The sequence below is a fragment of the Cucurbita pepo genome, chromosome 2 (genome assembly GCF_057944985.1).
Source record: "Cucurbita pepo subsp. pepo isolate OVF chromosome 2, ASM5794498v1, whole genome shotgun sequence".
NCBI classification, from domain to species: domain Eukaryota; kingdom Viridiplantae; phylum Streptophyta; class Magnoliopsida; order Cucurbitales; family Cucurbitaceae; genus Cucurbita; species Cucurbita pepo.
In genome coordinates, this window is record NC_141799.1 from 9,194,294 (window position 1) to 9,217,542 (window position 23,249).

At 38.7% G+C, this 23,249-nt stretch overlaps 2 long non-coding RNA genes across 2 annotated transcripts; both read right to left on the reverse strand.

Moving 5' to 3' along the window:
* Positions 1-13,484: 13,484 nt before the first annotated feature.
* Positions 13,485-14,396, reverse strand: LOC147793589 (uncharacterized). The gene is made up of 3 exons (XR_015420044.1): positions 14,380-14,396; positions 14,217-14,288; positions 13,485-13,520 (listed from the first exon to the last, which is right to left on the reverse strand). It is a non-coding gene; the product is annotated as an uncharacterized LOC147793589 (long non-coding RNA).
* Positions 14,397-20,237: 5,841 nt separating this feature from the next.
* LOC147793590 (uncharacterized) lies at positions 20,238-21,283 on the reverse strand. Its single transcript, XR_015420048.1, has 3 exons — positions 21,247-21,283; positions 21,084-21,155; positions 20,238-20,387 (listed from the first exon to the last, which is right to left on the reverse strand). It is a non-coding gene; the product is annotated as an uncharacterized LOC147793590 (long non-coding RNA).
* Between the last annotated feature and the right edge of the window lie 1,966 nt (positions 21,284-23,249).

Consider the following 23,249-nt stretch of genomic DNA (forward strand, 5'->3'; position numbering starts at 1 on the left):
ATCTAGAGAAGTTCAGAAATTCGACGTTCCGTCTCCCTTGCCGACAGTGTTCAACGTATAGGATTCGTCTAAATCTACACCTGATGTGTGTAAAAGGTTCTAGGATTACTTTTGTTGCGTAAAATGGAGGCTTTGACGTCGATTTCGTATGGTTTGGCCTCGCCGGAGTTTTGTCGGATTTTTCTGTTCCTCTTCGTTTTTCTCTATTTTTTGTTCTTTGCAGGTCGTTTTGGGGTGGCTGAAGATCAGGGTCGAGTTCTGTGGCATCCCAGCCTTCGGCCGCCCTTTGTGGGTCATGTGCGAGCGAAAACTCCGGCGTTCGCCGAAGTTTTCGGTTTTGTCGACGACCCTTTTTTTATTTTATTTATTTTTTTTATCCTATCCGTTACATTTTCCCATACAAAACCAAGAAATTTGTAATACTTCTTCTTTTCAGCTACCTACCCCAATTCTAGTAAATATTTGGAGTCAAAATCATGACATGAAACTGGTTTAAAACTCCACCCTAACCCAATGCAAATCGAATGCACTAGTAAATCACATGGATCTACAAATGACTTCTTGTATTTGATTTGTGGTCAAGTTAGAGTTTGAAGATTTGGTAACTTTCATTGGAAACATTGTCAAATAGGTTTTTCTCTTGGTATACCTTATCTAGTACAGCCCAAAACTAATGTTCCTATAACCCTTTCAACGCCTTTGTAATATCAATAATGGGCTTAACAAAATTCTCTTCTAAAAATTGGTACTACGAGGAGCTAGGAGCTTACGTTTATATTTGAGGTAGTACTTCTGATATGAACCAAGAGACAACAATCATACAATATACTTCAATGAAGATGTGAAGAAAAGGTTGTCAAAATTATCAAAAGATGTTTCAATTCATGCCACATTGAAGAATAATGAATTTTAGAGTTATAAATTTTGGGTGGATTACAATATAGAGTAATTTAGAGTTATTGTATTTCATTAATGTATTTTAAGACCTTTTATTTACTATAGATTACAATTACATAATGGTTAATTATGGCCATTAAGTATGAATGTTACAACTCTTGGAATGCCTTTAATAATTTCATTTTGAGACTATACAAAGCCATGTATGTTGTATTTGCAAGCAGACTTGGAAAATATATTAAAATAAGCATTTGTGCTTTTCTTTAGCCAATGGCTAAGTTTATTTGCAATTCTATGTAGTTTAGGTTGCATGTAGAATCGACATGATCAATCTTGTTTGTGGAGTTATTCGAATCTCAAACAAATGTGCTTGCGTTGAGATATTTGATCAACAAGAATCATTCAAGCTAGACATGATCGATTTTGCTTGTGGAGTGATTCGAATCTCAAACAAGTGTTCTTGCCTTGAGATATTCGATCAACAAGGTAATCCGATTCTTATTCCCCTTGTAGTGATTCCTTATCATATCAACTTCGACTAAGGCCTACCAAGTAAGTGGCTCACCTGTCGTAGGTTATGCGTTGTATGTTGTATATTGGCACGTGCCCGTGGATTCACACATGTCATTAAATTGTATGCTAGATTGTTGTGCTTGAATACATAAGCTTGTGAAATGTGAATGTATGCTGTTTAGTATGATGTGATATGTTGTGCTTATGACGTTTATGATATACCTAGATGATTTTAGCATGATTGTATGATAAATTTGAATGTAAACAGCATGAAATGTTTGACATAAAACCACGGTAAATTACATGAAATATAACCCATGAGGATTATGTATGACATAAAATCTGGGTCGCGCACGGGTTATCGGGTCGTGGACTCGGGTAGCGGGCTGCCGGCCTTCGAATCTTTCCCGATGCGAAGTATTTCCTTGAATTTCTTTGCCAATACACGTCGAACACGTGTCCCATCTTTCCGATGACGCGCGACCCTCTCCCTGCCTGACACGCAGCCCTCCATCGTTCGACTTCTTCCTCTCATCTCTGCGATTTCCAGAAAACCGATTATTTTCTATTTTCTTCTCATTTTTGTATTTCTTCCTACATAACTCGGATTAATATGTCACCAGATTTGTCGACCTCATATCCATCTACACATAGGTATTTTTCTTGTAATTTATTTCTAACCACAGAGATAATAAACTTAGTTCAAAGTTTGCAAGAAACATCCATACTTACATCCACATTGGTGAAGACCGGAACTCCTATTTTCGATCTAAATCGATCAAGACTTTCTTCACAGATTATGAGCTCAATCCTCTCTGGATTAACATACTCAAATTTCATAATCTAACTCTCAATATTTCTCATAGATCCGAGGAAAATCCGAAAATAAAGGTTCAAGAATTTTCTTACGGATTTTCTTCGTTCCTTGACGGTTTTGAACGACTCAAGGGTCCAGAAAGCTTCCTATAGGTTCTGTGAATGATTTGTGAAGAAATCTCGCCGGAATTGGACTCCTTGTGGCCGGATTGGAAGTAGCGGTTACTTATCCTTCTCTCTAGAACCTACTTTCTCTCTCTATTTTCTTTTTCTTTTCCTTTCCTCTCTTTCCTTACCCTTTTTATTTCTATTCTTTTATTCATCTTTACTAACCTCCCTTTCAGGTTCTTAAGGAGGAAGATGGCAGAATGACCAAATTACCCTCCGGGGTTGACTATGACCATTTTTCTAATTTTCCACCATTTTTCTTTTTATCCCGACTATGACCATTTTTCTAATTTTCCACCATTTTTTCTTTTTATATTTTTCTTGAGTTCCTAAGATATTTCTAAACATTTTTCTCTTCTACCTCATCTCAAAATTCAGTCTCTAAGATCCTCAATAAAATCTCAGAAGTTCAATTGAAATAGGAAAACTTTGGTTTTAAGTTTCTCGTTGGGGTTCGGGTGTTACAAATTCTCCCTTCCTTTGAAACTTTCATCCCCAAAAGTTGGTTTTCTTAAAAAAAAAATTCAGGGTAAGACTTCCTAAAGTCATCCTCACATTCCCAGATAGCCTCGCTATCCATGTGATTATCCCACAAGACTTTCACAAGGGAAAACTCCTTGATTCGCAATCGCTTGGCATCTCGGGCTATAGTTCGGATTGTGGCCTCTTCGTATGATAGGTCCTCTCAAAGTACAAGTGCTTCATGTTCAATGTTGTGTGTGGGGTACGAGGTGTATATTCTCAACATGGATACATGAAAAATATTGTGCACAGCGGCGAGAGTGGGTGGCAACGCCAACCTATACACCACGACACCAATCCTCTCAAGGATATGAAAGGTACCTATGAACCTGGGGCTAAACTTACCCATTTTTCCTGAACCTTAACACCTCTCTCATGGGCATTACCTTCAAGAAAACATGTTTGCCCACCGCAAACTCAAGATCCTTTCTTCAAGTGTCAGTGTAATATCTTTTGCCGGTTCTGTGCAGTAAGTATGCATGATCCAATTTTCTGGACTGCCGCGTTAGTGACCTGAACTAATTTCGATCTTATAAGTTTTTGGGTTCCATTCTCTTCCCAAAACACTGGTGTCCGACACCTCTTCCCATATAAGACCTCGACAGAGCCATATGAATTTTTGCTTGATAACTGTTGCTATAAGCCAACTTCCATGAGGGATAAGTGGTCATCCCAACAACTAACGAAATCCATCACACACGCCTTGAGCATGTCCTCTAATACTTGATTCAACCTTTCCATCTGTCCATCTATCTGATGATGGAAGGCTTGTACTGAGACAAGGTTGGGTACCCGAGGCTTTCTGCAAACCTTTCAAAAAATGAGAGGTAAACCTAGCATCGTGATCAGACACAATGGAAGTAGGCACCTCATGAAACCAAACTATTTCTCGGACATACAACTGAGCCCATCGATCCACTCAAAATGTGTTCTAATCGGGATGAATTGAGTTTTTTTTTTTTTTTTTTTTTTTGTGGGTCTATCAACAATGACTCAGATCACATCAAAACCACGTCGAGTCTTAAGTAGATCAGATATGAAATCCATACTCACTTCCTCCCACTTCTACTGGGTATGTTTAAGGGTTTCATTTAAATTCATGGCCACCAATAACTGTTCTTCAAGTTCTCATATATTTACGTACTACTAGGGTGAAATGTGTAGGACTTGTCATGTGCTTAAGACATAATCTCATTAAGGATTCCTTATCCCTGGTACACACAAGTGTCCCTGCCACAAAAGCCCGCTTCAGATGAAATTAAGAACCCCTCAGCTCTCCCACCCTCTTGGGTGTCACAAACTTTGAGGAGCTGCGCATCTTTAGACTTTGCATCAATGATGCATTTACAAAGTGTGGACTGTACTGTTAACTGAGCTAATTGTGTCGTGATGTTCTTAACTACTATATCAATCCTAGCTGTTTGGATCTCATCTTGAAGCTTGCTCTGTTGAGTGACCAATGTAGAGGTGTGGGTTGTCTTCCTACTCAAGATATCAGCTACCACATTAGCCTTCCCAGGATGATATAGGATCTTAACATCGTAGTCTTTCACTAGCTCGAGCCACCTCCTTTGTCTCATATTCAACTCCTAGGTCAAAAAAAATATTTAAGGTGCTTGTGGTTAGTGTACACTTAGATTCTCTCTCCATACCGATAATGCCGCCATGTCTTCAGTGCGAACACCACGACAGCTACTCCAAGTCATCGATAGGATAATTCCACTCATATTCCTTGTCTAGAGTAACGAACACAATTAATTTCTCATTCTACATAAGCATACAACTTAAGCCCTTCGCTAAGGCGCCACTATACACAATGAAGACTGGTGCAGACACCAACGTCATTTTCAACTAAGCCTCTTACCTCTGTCACAGTTGTCGGCCTTAGCCACCACATGACAGCTTCAACTTCGCTGGATTCACAATAATTTCCCCTCTTGAGACCACATGTCATAAAAATGCTACGTCTCATAGCCAGAACTCACACTTAGAAAACTTGACATACAACAGAGGCATTCTCAACACAGTTAAAACTATTTGCAGGCGGTCTTCATGCTCTGCTTTGGTCTTAGCAGGATCCTCAGTTATTCCCTGCCTGGATACCACGTGTCCAAAGAAGGCCACCTCTTGCAGTCAGAATTCGCACTTCGTGAATCTAGCATATAACAGGTAGGTTCTCAGTAGAATTAAAACTTTCCTCAAGTGTTCCTCGTGCTCCACTTCAGACTTAGAACACACCAGGATGTCGTTAATGAACATAATCCAGAACTCCTCATTTGTACATCAACTCCATGAATACTACTACGAGAGCGTTAATTAACCCAAAGGACATGACTATGAACTCATAATGTTCATAGTGGCTTCTAAAGGTTGCTTTAGATATGTCTTCCTCTCTAATTCTCGTCTGGTGATATTCTTACCTTATCAAGACGGTCTTTACTACTTCTCTAAAATAGCCTCGTAGTTTCCTCTCATTTGTCCAACTTTCTTCTCAGCGAGACGTCCTATTATGTAATTCGCTTGAGTACTAATGCTCATCTGGGCCAAGTACGGGCTCTTTGGAAATAAAGGCCTTGCATAAGTTCTCAATGTTCACCTAGGCTAGCTTTTTGTGGCTGAGCTAGTCACTTTTTCCCTCATAGTGATATCTCATCACTGGCTTTTTCGAGCACGTGAACCTTTCAAGTCTATGTACAGGATCCTAGGGAACTCTCTGAAAACTCTCGTTTGGTAGCTAGCCTCCCTCGAGCTTCGAGGATGCTACGTTTAGAGTCTTCTCTGAGACATATCATGTCTCTGCTAATCTTACTTGTTTACAAGTCACCAACTCACTATCCTTCAGGTAGTTTCCAAAATCACGTTGTTTGGAAGTTCTACCTCTACTTGAGAACGCTTCACCAGTCTGGAATTACACTCGTGTATGAAACTGGAGTTCTATTCTTTGTAATCCGGATAACCTACACAAGGGTTGGTTCTTACTAACGCCCATCTGAACTTTCTTCCTTTAGACGACGAAGGCATGGCCATAGTTAGACCTCTTTTCTTGCCGTTCTCAACCCTGAGGTTCGCTGGACCACCTTGACAGTTCCACGTCCTTCACCTTATGAACATACATGCCTTGACCAAAGGATAGGTTATAACATAATTTTATGGTCCTGATAACTACGTGCTGCTTTTGGACTTGGTCCTCTCCACCAAGGTCCAAAGCGACTTGTCATTCATTACATGATCCTTCGATAGGAATATCATACACCCTACGACTCCTTAGTGGCATAAAAGCACACATCTCAATTACGGAAGTCGATAACTCTGATCTTATCTCATGATGACTCCAACCAACCTTGAAGCCATGGCCTCCATAGCTTCACTCTCTCTGGTGGTGAATCTTATTTCTCGACTTCCAACTTAACCAAACTTACTCGTGAAAATGGTTTGCTTGAGGGGTGCTTAATTCCTACTGTGGCAGCCTTACTTGTAAGAACGATATTGTTTGGGTCTACTATGTGGTTTGCACCAAGGCAACTCTATACTGTCTAGGCCTACTACGTGGCCTCTACGGAGGCATGCTTGACATTTTGACTTATGGTTACAAGAGGCTGGGTCCTAGGTAATTCACCTCGTACTAAGCCTTTGAAAAGTCTCATGCACATCTTTGGACGTTTCGCACTCAGCAGCGTCACCTCTCTGTCCTCCTAAGGCTAGTAAGTTATAACATGACCCCAGCCTCCTCACAATAACTCAAATATAGCATCGACGTATAGAGTGAACATTATTTATCGCCCTAAGGCATAATTACAGCTACCACGTAACCCAAGACAAACATCAAGTTCACATGTTTTACATCATATCAAAACCTACTAAAAGGGTTAGACTACATACCTGGTCGTAGTAAGGCGTGTTGTCAAGCTGATCACAGAGGTGTACGACTCTCTATCCTAGAAAAAGTCTAGAGAATCTAAAACCTGACTGCTCTGATACCAATCTATCACAACCCGAATTTCGAGGCTTCAAAAAACCGAAAGAATTTCCTTGAATTTCTCTGCCAATACACGACGGCTAGCCGGCTGCCTGCCTTCGAATCCTGCCCGACGTGAAGTATTTCCTTGAATTTCTCTGCCAATACACGACGGACACGTGTCCCATCTTTCCGACGACGCGCGGCCCTCTCCCTGCCTGACACGCAGCCCTCCGTCGTTTGACTTCTTCCTCTCATCTCTGCGATTTCTAGAAAACCGATTATTTTCTATTTTCTTCTCATTTTTGTATTTCTTCCTACATAACTCGGATTAATATGATTCCTTCGCCATATTTGTAGACCTCATATCCATCTACACATAGGTATTTTTCTTGTAATTTATTTCTAACCACTAAGATAATAAACTTAGCCCAAAGTTTGCAAGAAACATCCATACTTACATCCACGTTGGTGAAGACCGAAACTCTTATTTCTGATCTGAATCGATCAAGACTTCCTTCACGAATTATGAGCTCAATCCTCTCTGGATTAACATACTCAAATTTCAGAATCTAACTCTCAATATTTCTCATAGATCCGAGGAAAATCCGAAAACAAAGGTTCAAGAACTTACCTATAGATTTTCTTCCTTCCTTGACGGTTTTGAACGATTCAAGGGTCCAGAAAGCTTCCTATAGGTTCTGTGAAGGATTTGTGAAGAAATCTCGCCGGAATCGGACTCCTTGTGGCCGGATTGGAAGTAACCGGTACTTCTCCTTCTCTCTCTTTTCTTTTTTTTTTCTTTTTCTTTTCCTTTCCTCTCTTTCTTTACCCTTTTTATTTCTTTTCTTTTATTCATCTTTTACTAACCAATGACCAAATTACCCTCTAGAGTTGACTTTGACCATTTTTCTAATTTTACACCATTTTTTCTTTTTATATTTTTCTTGAGTTACTGAGATATTTCTAAACATTTTTCTCTTCTACCTCATCTCAAAATTCAGTCTCTAACCTCCTCAATAAAATCTCAGAAGTTCAATTTAGGGGAGAAAACTTAGGTTTTAAGTTTCTCGTTGGAGTTCGGATGTTACATTCTCATTTTAAAACGGGAAGACGATTGTAGGAGTGGCAATGAGTCGAGGTCAGTGAAACCAACATGTTTGGTTTGAAAATCTCTAGGATGAGATAGAAGTTTTAAATGACTATCTTCTAGAGTTTACAGGCAAGTAATTGTAATAGCTTAAAAATAAATAAATAAATAAATAAATAAACAAATAAATATTATTACCAAAATACCCTTGAAGATAGGGATAATTACGAAAATGTCATTTTTCTCAATATTCCCTCCATGGTAATCTCCCACAAAATCCATCAAATCTCAAAATTCAGCAATTAGATCTCCTCCAAAATTGGACACAATCTAAAACATTTATAGTAGGGACATACATGGTTTGGGTTGGGTTGGATTGAGAGATTTTTTTGACCCAACCCAAAACTTCGGGTTGGTTGGATTGGTAACCCAACCCAATCCAAAAATTTTCACAACCCAACCCAACCCTCTATTTTCGGGTTGGATTGTGGGTGGGGTTGTTAAAAAAAATTGTTTTTTTCTATAAATATATTTATCCAAAATTTATAATTTTTCGAATGCAATATTAAAAGTTCACAAACATACACAAATTAATCTATAATTATTCCCAAAAAAAAAAAAACAATCAAAAACAACAAGCGAACATTGTTACATATTAACATAGTTCAATATTAAATACAGACACTTCTTAACGTAAGAAAAATAGGAGGATCATGAAATTAAAAAAATAATAACAAAATAAAAAATATTATAAATGAAATAGACCTATTTAAATGTGAACTCATGAAATTAGATTGTTTTAAAATAGACCTATTTAAAACTATTCAAACATATGTACGGCCCATAAACATTTAACACTATAAACAATTGTTTTAAAATAACCTAAATGCATGTATAAATCATAATTAATAAACCTATAATAAATCATATCCTTAATTTAATTGAAGGATGGTCGGTTAGTTTATTTATATATTTAAGAATAGTATTAAATGTATATATTCCTCTAGTAAATGATGTGTTTTAAAATAATAGAAAATATTAATGTATTTTTAAAATATATATATATAAAAACTAAAAATCATAAAATAATATAAAATATATGTTTAATGTATTTTATATATTTTTATTTTGTCTCATGAATCCAAAACCGTAATTATAGGATATATTTGTTATTCTTAATGTATTTTATATCTTATAATTTACACTATTGTATAATTTTGTTAAATTGTTAAAGGATGGATAAAAAAAAAAAGAAAAAGAAAAAGAAAAAAGAAAAGTGGCTCGTGTTTTCTAATTGTTTTATTGCATTGTAAAATTAGAAGTAGATTCTAATATATACTTTAAATACTTTTGTAATTTAAAATTTTAATTTATGCAATGAACTAAAATTTAAAGTTTTTTTTTTTTTTTTTTTCTTCTTGAGAGATTACATATAAAAGGTATGCAATTACACAATCGTTAAAATGAGGTTGTCCAATGAAAAGTTGAAGTTGACACTAAAAGTTGGTCAATTTTGTCACTAGAGTTTGATTGGTGTTATTGGAGGTTTTTAACTTGAAATTTCTATATTAAAATTCTCACTTTGCACTTTGACGATTTTCGTTGATTCTTGTCTTCGATGGATTCGTAAATATAACTCTTCAATTTTGGTGAAAGAATCAAATTGAATCTTAGACTAGAGAGAAAAAACTGAATAAAAGAGTTGAAATGGAAAAACGAGTGCAATTTGAATCAAAGGCAAGAAAAAGATGGTGAGCGTGTGGGGGCATGTGAAACGGTGAGACAAGTGTGTTTCGCTCTATTTGACCTCTGTTTGTCCAACTTTGTCATTCCAAATTTATATATGTAACGACCCTCGTTTTCTACTAACCTAAAGTCGCTACCATATGCATGATGTAATATCTTATGCGGAAAGAAAGAATGATTTAAAACGCCTTTATAAAACAATGCCATGGACTTATATGTTTAATAAAAATGTCTTAAAACAATGCAAAGAAAATAATAATATAAACATAAGTAAATATAAAACTAGTAATGCCCTGTACTAACTTAAAATCTATGAAATTAAATGCAACTACTCTATACATGTGTCATAGTCTTCAATTGCGATGTCGCCGTCAATCGTACATGGGTGTGATATGAACCAAAAGACATCAATCATACAATATACTTCAATGAAGATGTGAAGAAAAGGTTGTCAAAATTATCAAAAGATGTTTCAATTCATGCTACATTGAAGAAGAATGAAGTTTGATTGTTGTAAATTTTGGGTGGGTCACAATTTAGAATAATTTAGAGCTATTGTATTTTAAGACTTTTTACTTACTTTAGGTTACATTTACATAATGGCTAATTATGGTCATTAAGTATGAATGTTACAACTTTTGGTATAATAGTTTCATTTTGAGGCTATATAAAGTCATGTATGTTGTATTTGTCAGGGACTTGAAAAATATAGTAAAATGAGCATTTGTGCTCTTCTTTAGCCAATGGCTAAGTTTCTTTGCAATTCTATGTAGTTTAGGTTGCATGTAGAATCATTAAATCTTGCTTGTGGAGTGATTCGAGTCTCAAACAAGTGTTCTTGCGTTGAGATATTTGATCAACAAGAATCATTCAAGCTAGACATGATCGATCTTGCTTGTGGAGTGATTCGAATCTCAAACAATGTTCTTACCTTGAGATATTCGATCAACAAGGTAATCCGAATCTTATTTCCCTTGTATTGATTTCCTTATCTTATCATTTGGTATCAGAGCTTCAGGCTCAAGATCGGATAAATCCTTTGCATTTCTTCTCAGTTTGATTTTTATTTATTTTTATCTTTTTAATTTTTAATCGACCCAGAGTTCAAAATTCAATCTTTGCTCTATTTAAAATTTTGAGAGGTGAGAATGAGAGCTTCATTTGTGTAAACGAGTGCAAAAAGAGTGGCCTAAAATTCCTTGAGTGTATACTCGTGAGAGAGTGTTGTCGTATTTCCATAACTTATTTTTTTGCAGCAAAGTTTCACAAATAGATTCGAGGATGAATCCTCTTGAAGAAGTGGAGAATGATATGAACAAAGAGGCATCAATCATACACAATATGCTTCAATGAAGATGTGAAGAAAATATTGTTGAAATTATCAAAAGAATATTTCAATTCATGCCACATTGAAGAAGAATGAAGTTTCATGTGATAAATTTTGGGTGGATTACAATTTAGAGTTATTGTATTTCATTAATGTAGTTTAAGAGCTCTTATTTACCTTAGGTTACAATTACATAATGGTTAATTATGGCCATTAAGTATGAATGTTACAACTCTTGGAATGCCTTTAATAGTTTGATTTTGAGGCTATATAAAGCCATGTATGTTGTATCTGTAAGTAGACTTGGAAAATGTAGTAAAAGAAGCATTTGTGCTTTTCTTTAGCCAATGGCTAAGTTTCTTTGCAATTCTATGTAGTTTAGGTTGCATGTAGAATCATTCAAGCTTGACATGATCAATCATACTTGTGGAGTGATTCGCGTTGAGATGTTTGATCAACAAGAATCATTCAAGATAGACATGATCGATCTTGCTTGTGGAGTGATTCGAATCTCAAACAATACTCTTGCCTTGAGATATTCGATCAACAAGATAATCCGAATCTTATTCCCCTTGTAGTTGATTCCTTATCTTATCAGGGTGTCTGTTCTTTACCTAAAACATGATGTACCCCATGGCTTAAGTATTTTAATAAAATAATCCGCAAGTGAACTCACTATTTGGGTCAGGAATGCAAACACATGTCATCATGATTAGAGACCTTTCATTTAAAACCATCATAGAAGTGGCTTCCGGTCCAAACAAATTAGATTTGTAGTACTTTTGTACACATGGTTCACATGTGAGAGTGAGTCCACGAGGTGATTGACACACCCCTTGGGCCCATCATAGTTAGGCTAGCTAGATGTAGTTAGGCATCCGGAAGTATAGCAAACCCTCAAATATCATGCAAGGTATGTTGATGATCACCATCATCATAGTGTACGTGTCCATACTCATCTCATAAAAATGAAGTAATCTGATGTAAATGCACATACAATATGCATGAGGTCCCTATATTTTTCATCTTAAATCATTCATCTAACACACCACCACACGTCCTTTATAATTTATAACATCATTTAGGGGTTGTGTATCAGAAAACTTTTCATCATAATGCAACATGACATCTTATTCATGCACATAATCATAATACGTGACATCATCATATTATGTCATATCATCATCATACATCTATATCATCATGTCGTAATACATCATCATCCTAGCATATCATAGCATCATATTACATTGTATCATCACAACATCATAGTACATCATAATGTCATGTCAACTCATATCATCATAACATCATAGCATCATCATAACACATCATAATATCATATCGAAACACATCATCATAACACATCATAATATCATATCGAAACACATCATCATAAGATCATAGAATCATCACAACACATCATAATATCATTTAAACATACATGACACATGCGAGCGCCATTAAGTACATGTCATCATAAATAAAACAAGTTTTCTAATTGAGCCGATAGCAAGGCCACTTATTTGGGTGGCCTTGACCGATGTTCCATCTAATACTTGAATATACTTGATTTTATCTCCCAAAGTTCGTTCCAAGTATTGTTGCGCCCTATTAAAACATTCACTAAATTTCTTTAGTAACTTTTGATTGCCGAAATTAATTTAACTTAGAATTGAGAAATTGGAAATTAAACCGACCTTAAATCATTTTGACGAGGTCAAATTCATCTCCGGGAAGGAAAAAAAACATGGAAGTTAACATCAAATTGTAGAAATCGAACTAATTAGCTGACTTTTCAGCCATTGGAGCTGCCGCTGGAGCCAAAAACGAGCTGAGCCACTAAAGTCAAACAAGCTGAGGAGTTGCACCCGTCACCTACGTATAGTGCTAGAGCATGCGAGGGCATGATTCGGGTCGAGGCGCAGACTTCGATCAGGATATGGGTGTAGTGGGTTGCGCGTGATGACTATGGGTCGAGTTGTGTGGGTTGCATCTGTGATTTTTTTTTGGTCGAGTGTACTAGACTTCGGGGACTGTACCAGTTTGGGCCGCATTTTACAAATTGGCCACAAGACCAAAATTAATGATGGGTCGTGGGGTATCTGTGGTGATGGGTTGCCCGAGTTCGAATCGGATCTGACTCAATCTTGTCATCTTCTTCGCCCGATTCATGCATCTTTCGGTCTGCCTTCTTCCCAATACCTTCCAACTCCATTTTCCTGTAACACCCCGCTCATCGTCAACGCGATTCACAGGAGTTACTACTGACCTCGATAATAAACTCCGACAACCAATGATAAATTTCAAAAAAATATTTCCAAAAACATCAAGTAAAACATTTAACACGAGTGCTATTTAAACTTAAAACAACCGAAGTAAATTCTGGACAACGAAACCATAATTACATAAACAGACCCAGACATGGATTCCCAGTAGTCTCTAGCCCACTGGTCTCGTCCTCGGTTGGCCTGCATCATCTAAATCTGGAAAGAAAAGTTATAATAATTTTGATGAGTAATTAGATTACTCAGTAAGTAGCTAGCTTATCATTCACGGGTTCATAACTAATCTTTCCAGGTGTTTTTAAGCTTTATTCATCACTGACTCCTAGTTCTCTTACTAGGGTCATCTGTTCGTTAATGAGGTATCTCAGCTACCTCCAGCTAGGTTACTGACTCTCCTTCGATATGCTTATCTAGAATTTTCGGACTCGTATGTAAGACTCGCTCTCGGTCAAATACGGCCCGTCTACTAATTGCTCTGGCGGCCTGTTTATCTCATATACCAACGGTCAGGAGTACTCATGCTCCTTGACTTAGCACACAGCGCGTTGCCCAGGAACTCCGCGGGAATTAGTAGACTATCATACTCATATAAATAAGCCATAGCTCAACAACCAATAAGCATATCTAGAGTCATAACCTTTCCATTAACATGCATAACATACTCACAGTTACTGTTACTGCATGCTTTCATACATGTATCATGTTCAACACATAGAACATTTTGACAATCATTTATATCAAGCTTACATCACAGGCAAGCAGTCACAATATACAATAAACACTCAATATCATCAAAGCTCATCATAACATACTAAGCTCTTAATCAGGTAAACAACATACTCACATGTTGTAAAACAAGTTAAGAACTAGTTCATAGATCGATACGCTACTTACTTGGTTTCGAACTCCTTTTCCCCCTTGAATGTACGTTTAATAGTATTTCAACACAATTCCTTCCTATTAGACCTATATTTTATCAATCTCAACATAAGTATAGACCAATTTTGATAGGACAGGTCAAAAGGAGTCGAACGGGACAAACCGGAAGCCAAAATACCTGCTCACGCGCCCTCACGTGCTAAGACAAGGTCGGGTTCGTTTCTCACGCGCCTGATCCGCGCGCAATCGCACTTCCACTCGCGGCCTCCCACGCGCCTCGCGTGTCCTTCACGCGCTCGTCTTCAACCTCTCCTCCCTGCCATTTTTTTTCCCAATCTTTTCCTTTAATACCCGTTGTGTCCCGAAGCAAAAATTTCATCTCTACCGCTCGAATTTCGTTCTGATTTCTTCTACAACATTATAGATCTTCTAACTACGGTTCTAACAAGCCTTATTTCATAACTTATTATGCAGTATGAATCAAGATATCGAGATTTAAAGGTTTGGTGATATGGGTTTTTCATTACCTTCGAATCACCGTCCGATTCAGCTCGTGGCCGTATCCCCTTCCTCAAATGATTCCTCAGCAACAACCCCTCTTCCTTTACCCTCGATTGATGTCCAATTTTAAGCAACCAAAACTCGAATTCTCAAAAATTTCCTCTTCTGTTTTCTGGGTTTTTCGCTAATCACTCTTCTTCGTTTTTCTTCCTTTTTAAAACCTAATCAAGGCCCTAATACGCCTCCATACCCTCTAACAATCCACTCATCCATCCCACGCCTCCAGCCTACGCGTCCGCCGCCCCTCATCCCCCTTTACAGCAGCTGCTTGACGCAGCTGCTTCGTTTCGATATATTTTTTTTTTAATTATTATTATTATTTTTTTTTTTTAATTATTTTTATAATAATAATAATAATTATTATTATCATCATCATCACCAAACACACAACAAATAAATACATATTATCATTATTTTAGGTTGTTACAATTCTACCCTCCTTTTAAGAACTTTCGTCCTCGAAAGTTTCCAACTCCCTAAACAAGTATGGATACTCTCGTTTAAACTCCTCTTCTCTTTCCCAAGTAGCTTCACTAGCTTGCTGATTCTTCCATAAAACTTTAACAAAGGGAATATCTCTGCTACGCAAAGATCTCACTTCCCGTGCTAAAATTTTCATGGGCTGTTCTTCGTAGCTTAAGTCCTCCTTTAACTCCAAGTCTTCATAATGAAGAATATGCATAGGGTCTGCAACATACCTCCTCAGCATCGAAACATGAAAAACATTATGTACAGCATCCAACGCTGGTGGTAATGTCAATCTATAGGCTACTGGGCCAACTCTTTCGAGAATCTCAAAAGGTCCAATAAAACGTGGACTAAGCTTCCCCTTTCTACCAAATCGCAAAACACCACGAACTGGTGCAATCTTCAGGAACACATGATCCCCTACCTCAAACTCTAGGTCCTTCCTTCTAATATCTGCATAACTCTTCTAACGACTTTGGGCGGTCAAAATTCTCTTCTTAATCTTCTGAATCGCCTCATTGGTCGTTCGTAGCAAATCTGAACCTAATAGCGGTTTACTACCTACCTCCTCCCAATATATTGGAGTTCGACACCTCCGTCCATAAAGTGCTTCAAAAGGAGCCATCTGGATAGTTGACTGATAACTATTATTATAGGCAAATTCCACCAAATATAGGTAGGTGTCCCAACTGCCAGCAAAATCAAGTACACATGCATGCAACATGTCCTCGAGAATTTGATTTAATCTCTCTGTCTGTCCATCTGTCTGAGGATGGAACGCTGTACTAAACTTCAGTTGTGTACCAAGGGCTTCCTGAAGACTCTTCCAGAATCGAGAAGTAAACCGCGTATCCCTATCTGACACAACAGAAACTGGTACACCATGCAACCTTACAATCTCCTTTAAATACAATTGTGCCCACTTGTCAACCGAATATGTAGACTTACCCAGTATAAAGTGGGCTGTTTTAGTTAATCTATCCACAATGACCCATATCACTGTAAACCCTAACTGGGTTCTAGGTAGTCCTGTAATGAAATCCATAGTCACTTCTTCCCACTTCCACTGAGGCACATTTAAAGGTTGCAATAATCCAGCTGGTTTCTGTCTAGGTGCCTTAACTTGTTGACAAGTTAAACACCTACTCACACATTCAGCAACATCTTTCTTCATCCCAGGCCACCAAAAGCATGTTTTCAAATCCTGATACATCTTTGTGGCACTTGGATGCACCGTATAGGGCGACTCATGCGCCTCAGATAGAATCTTCCTCTTGATCTCTACATCGTTTGGCACACAAGTTCGGTTCTGCCACTTCAAACATCCATCACCCGTTATCCAGAAATCCTTGATTTGTTCAGTTTCAAGTTGCCTCACAACATTTGAAAAATAAGGGTCCCTTTGCTGACCCCGAATAATTTGTTCCTGCAACGTCGGACAAATAGTCATAAGAGCTAGCTGAGCTGCCGCTCTCCTGACCAAGACAGCTATCTGGGCTCGTTCAAACTCCATCTGAATGTTGTGTTGTCTCGTTAGCATTGCAGATGAGTGAGCTGTCTTACGACTCAAGGCATCAGCTACCACATTAGCTTTACCAGGATGATGTAGGATCTCCACATCATAATCTTTTACCAACTCCAACCACCGACGTTGCCTCATGTTGAGCTCTTTCTGGGTGAACAGATATTTAAGACTCTTATGATCCGTATATACTTGTATCCTCTCACCGTACAGATAATGTCTCCATATCTTCAGAGCAAACACCACAGCAGCTAATTCTAAATCATGAGTTGGGTAATTGCGTTCATAATCCTTTAATTGCCGAGAGGCATAAGCAATAACTCTCCCGTTTTGCATAAGTACGCACCCCAACCCATGCTTAGAGGCATCACTATAAATTACTAGGTTTCCAGTACCGTCAGGTACAATAAGCACTGGGGCTGACGCTAATCTTTCCTTGAGTTCCTGAAAACTACTTTCACAAGCTCGACTCCAATCAAATTTCTTCCCTTTTCGGGTTAACTGAGTCAGTGGTGCGGCAATCCTTACAAAGTCTTTAATAAAGCGCCTGTAATATCCGGCTAAACCAAGGAAACTTCTCACCTCAGTAACTGTAGTTGGTCGAACCCAACCTATAACTGCCTCCACCTTTGCTGGATCAACAGTTATACCATCCTTGGATACCACATGACCAAGGAATACTACCTTTTGAAGCCAAAACTCACATTTTGAGAACTTGGCATATAATCTTTGTTTACGCAGAACCAACAAAACTTTCCTCAAATGTTCTGCATGTTCATCGTTTGTCTTGGAATAAACCAAGATATCATCAATGAACACAATGACAAAAGAATCCAGAAAATCCTGGAATACCCGATTCATCAGCTCCATAAACACTGCAGGGGCATTAGTCAAGCCAAAGGACATCACGACAAACTCATAATGTTCATATCGAGTATGAAAAGCTGTCTTCGGTATGTCATCTTCTTTGACTCTTATCTGGTGATAACCAGAACAAAGATCAATCTTCGAAAATACCGCTGCCCCTTGAAGCTGGTCAAACAAGTCATCAATTCGCGGCAAAGGATACTTATTTTTAATGGTCACCTTATTCAGCTCCCTATAGTCAATACAGAGACGGAGTGTGCCGTCCTTCTTTTTCACAAACAACACTGGAGCTCCCCATGGTGACACACTAGGTCGTATGAATCCCTGGTTCAACAATTCCTGTAATTGCAACTTCAACTCTTTCAATTCCGCGGGAGCCATCCTATAAGGAGCTTTAGAGATAGGTGTTGTCCTTGGTTCTAGTTCAATACCAAAGTTGACTTCCCGCTCTGGTGGTAAACCAGGTAATTTATAGGGAAAACATCCAGGAATTCATTCACTACAGGTACAGTTGATACATCTGTATCCACTCGTCCCACTTCTACCACACTAGCCAGGAATGCCACAGCACCGTGACCAATTAACTTCCTAGCCTTCAAAGCAGTAATTGTCTTGGGAACACTTCCCAGCTTCGTACCCTGAAACCGGAAGCTCTTTCCCATCGAGGGGTGAAAAACTATCTCCTTCTTATAACAATCGATACTGGCATGATGAGCAGACAACCAATCCATGCCCAAAATAATATCGTAATCATACATATCTAGCACCATTAACAACACGTCTAATGGTTGGCCGGATACTTCTACTTTATTCAGTTTCACCTTTTCACGGGTCATCAATATGACTCCTGAAGGTGTAGAAACTAAAATCTCATAACCTAAAGGCTCTACTTCAAGTCGGGCTTGACAGACAAACGATAATGATATAAAAGAATGCGTCGAGCCAGAATCGAATACAGTATAAGCAAAATAGCCAGATATGGGTAAAGTACCTGTCACCACAGTGCTGGCATCCCCCGCTGCCTTGCTTGTCGTGGCAAAGGCTTTACCTCGAGCCTGAGGATGTCCCCCGGCACTCAACTGACCCCCTCCTCCACCTGGAGCAGATCGCTCGGGGCGCATCATATTAGGGTTCTTTGCACTACGACATACTCTGGCGAGATGACCAGTCTTGCCACAGTTATAACATATCTTGTCTGCAGCATTACAAGATCCCGCATGAGTTAACCCACACTTACTACAACCTGCCCTCCCTTCACCTGAATAAGGCCGACGATCAACTCGTTGTGGTACCGTCTGCTGTTGCGAACCCGTGGATATTTGAATAAATTTTCGTTTACCACTTGGTCGTACCTGACTGCTAGAACCCTGATTATTCCTCGGGGTGCTAGCATCTAATTTCACTGCAGCATTATAAGCCGTAACAAAATCTTGAGAAGCATGGGCAGACACGGATCCCTGTATCTCTTGCCTCAAACCCTGAATAAAGAGATCCGTCTTCTCTTCCTCAGTAGCAACCATAAGAGGAACAAATCTTGATAATCGTGTGAATTCCGCCTCATACTCCTCTACTGACCTATTACCCTGTTCCAATTGCATAAATGCTTTTCGGTTTCGCAATCTCGCTAGAGCAGGATAGTATTTCTCACAAAACTCATGTCTGAAGGCCGCCCATGTGATTGGGGCCCCACTAGCCTCCATCTTCGGCTTCTTTGATTTCCACCAAAAATGGGCTGGTCCCTCCAACAAATATGTAGCACACAACACCTTATGATTCTCTGGGCAGTTGTAGAATGTAAACTTTGTTTCAATACATTCCAACCACCATTCAGCTGCCTCAGGATCAGTCCCTTTTCCTCCAAAAGTTGGCGGGGCAAGTTTCATGAAATCTCGTATGTACTCACTCTCCTCTGTCATACATCGTCGGCCATAAGTTACTACCCGCGATGGTGCCTCTGTCACCACAGCTGTACCAGGTAGCTCTGTCAACCGTGTTGGAGGTATTACTGTCTGAACACCTACTCATGGTGCTTCAGACACTAATGTCGTCTGGCCCGATACAGGAGCTGTTGGAGCCGCCTGGCTTCCAAGACCAGCAAGGGCTGCCTGTACCGCTTGGTCCACCCGGCTCTGCACCGCCTGATCTACTTGACTCTCAATCAATGATTGTAATGCCTCCAAAGTAATCACAACAGTCGGCTGATCTCTAGATGCCGACTGAGTAGCAGGCTCCGGAATCGCCTCTGCTGGAGCAGTTCCCTCTACAGGCTGCCCCTCATTTCCCAAGTTCACATTGGACGTACCAGGGTCTAAATTCTTAAATACGACCATATCTGTCACATACATAATTAAGTGGTCATCATCAATTCTTTTAAACTTTTCATACAATTTAATCATACATCACTTACCTAACCGAGGCGAGATACCGCTGAGCTGGACTAAAGGAATCCATACTGTCTATTCTAGACTGTCTACAGAACCTATAACCTAGGCTCTGATACCAACTTGTAACACCCCGCTCATCGTCAACGCGATTCACAGGAGTTACTACTGACCTCGATAATAAACTCCGATAACCAATGATAAATTTCAAAAAAATATTTCCAAAAACATCAAGTAAAACATTTAAAACGAGTGCTATTTAAACTTAAAACAACCGAAGTAGATTCTCGACAACGAAACCATAATTACATAAACAGACCCAGACATGGATTCCCAGTAGTCTCTAGCCCGCTGGTCTCGTCCTCGGTTGGCCTGCATCATCTAAATCTGGAAAGAAAAGTTATAATAATTTTGATGAGTAATTAGATTACTCAGTAAGTAGCTAGCTTATCATTCACGGGTTCATAACTAATCTTTCCAGGTGTTTTTAAGCTTTATTCATCACTGACTCCTAGTTCTCTTACTAGGGTCATCTGTTCGTTAATGAGGTATCTCAGCTACCTCCAGCTAGGTTACTGACTCTCCTTCGATATGCTTATCTAGAATTTTCGGACTCGTATGTAAGACTCGCTCTCGGTCAAATACGGCCCGTCTACTAATTGCTCTGGCGGCCTGTTTATCTCATATACCAACGGTCAGGAGTACTCATGCTCCCTGACTTAGCACACAGCGCGTTGGCCAGGAACTCCGCGGGAATTAGTAGACTATCATACTCATATAAATAAGCCATAGCTCAACAACCAATAAGCATATCTAGAGTCATAACCTTTCCATTAACATGCATAACATACTCACAGTTACTGTTACTGCATGCTTTCATACATGTATCATGTTCAACACATAGAACATTCTGACAATCATTTTTATCATGCTTACATCACAGGCAAGCAGTCACAATATACAATAAACACTCAATATCATCAAAGCTCATCATAACATACTAAGCTCTTAATCAGGTAAACAATATACTCACATGTTGTAAAACAAGTTAAGAACTAGTTCATAGATCGATACGCTACTTACTTGGTTTCGAACTCCTTTTCCCCCTTGAATGTACGTTTAATAGTATTTCAACACAATTCCTTCCTATTAGACCTATATTTTATCAATCTCAACATAAGTATAGACCAATTTTGATAGGACAGGTCAAAAGGAGTCGAACGGGACAAACCGGAAGCCAAAATACCTGCTCACGCGCCCTCACGCGCCAAGACAAGGTCGGGTTCGTTTCTCACGCGCCTGATCCGCGCGCAATCGCACTTCCACTCGCGGCCTCCCACGTGCCTCGCGTGTCCTTCACGCGCTCGTCTTCAACCTCTCCTCCCTGCCATTTTTTTTCCCAATCTTTTCCTTTAATACCCGTTGTGTCCCGAAGCAAAAATTTCATCTCTACCGCTCGAATTTCGTTATGATTTCTTCTACAACATTATAGATCTTCTAACTACGGTTCTAACAAGCCTTATTTCATAACTTATTATGCAGTATGAATCAAGATATCGAGATTTAAAGGTTCGGTGATATGGGTTTTTCATTACCTTCGAATCACCGTCCGATTCAGCTCGTGGCCGTATCCCCTTCCTCAAATGATTCCTCAGCAACAACCCCTCTTACTTTACCCTCGATTGATGTCCAATTTTAAGCAACCAAAACTCGAATTCTAAAAAATTTCCTCCTCTGTTTTCTGGGTTTTTCGCTAATCACTCTTCTTCATTTTTCTTCCTTTTTAAAACCTAATCAAGGCCCTAATACGCCTCCATACCCTCTAACAATCCACTCATCCATCCCACGCCTCCAGCCTACGCGTCCGCCGCCTCTCATCCCCCTTTACAGCAGCTGCTATGTTTCGATATATTTTTTTTTTTAATTATTATTATTATTATTTTTTTTTTATTATTTTTATAATAATTATTATTATTATTATTATCATCATCATCACCAAACACACAACAAATAAATACATATTATCATTATTTTAGGTTGTTACATTTCCCATTGCTCCAACATTCAGATATCGACTATTGTGAGTCCATATTGGTTTGCCTTATCCTCCCACGATGTCGTAGTGTCTCGTACGTACCTACACAACACGTCTATCTTACCGTGGGATGGGTGAATGCGAGAGTGCCTTACTGTTGGTATGCTCAGAGCTGCCGCTGGTTTTCACTCAGTGTGCCTTGCTTGTCATAATGTATTATACTGAAGTTTTACAATCTCGCATGTAGTTCAATCTGATGAGTACTCAGTTCGTTCGCCATCACCGTCTCTCGATATTCTCACGCTCTCAAAAAGCATGAAAGCATTGAATGACGGCGTGGGGTTGAGGGTAGTTTTAAAAGAAGAGTAGAGGGTTGGGTCGTGCGGGTATTTCATGGTCTTCACCACAAATAACAAGATTTCTGACGAAGTTGACCGTCCTAAGTTTTTTTTCAATCCGTTGCCATATAATTAAATTGTATATAACAATCGAGTTCCAATGAGGATTAATTTCTCAACTATCCCTTGAAAGTTTGAACATTCAAAAATTTATTAAGGTCTTAGAGACTGAATTAAAAGACGTAACACCTGAAGTAAGGTTAAAAATATCGGTAATGATCAAGAAAATGAGTGAAGACATTCAAGCAAGGAAAAGGATCTTAAGCAAATCATTGAATTTGAAACTTACCTCCTTCGATCTTCCTCATACAAGTAATGAAGAAGATCAAGAAGTAAGTTTTTAAATTTTTTATTTTTAGTTTTTTTTCTAGATGTAAAAGATAGAACAGGATAATTTTGAAAGGATTTCACACATTTTATGCGAAAAAGGTTGGATTTCCAATCAAATTTGAAGAAGTTCCGGTGGTCGTCAAAAAACGGTAAGTTATCTAGTTTGGACCAACTTAAAAGTCGATTAGATCTTCTTATGGTAATTAAATTATAAATTACGAGAACTAAGCTTTTGTAAAGATGTACTAAAATTCTACAAACCAAGTCCATTTTTAGGTGGTGACATGTGTTGTCTGGATCGAACCTGAGAGTTGACCCATGATCCGACCCAAACCACGACCAACTAAACCAATCTGAATTGACTCCAACCTGATTCGGGCACACCTATCAACAAGTGTCACGTGTCGCAACCGTCGCTCGACTTCTCCTGTAGAAGTGTGTCACAATTCGCGCATGAAAGTGTTTGAGGAGTGCGGGTTTAACCTC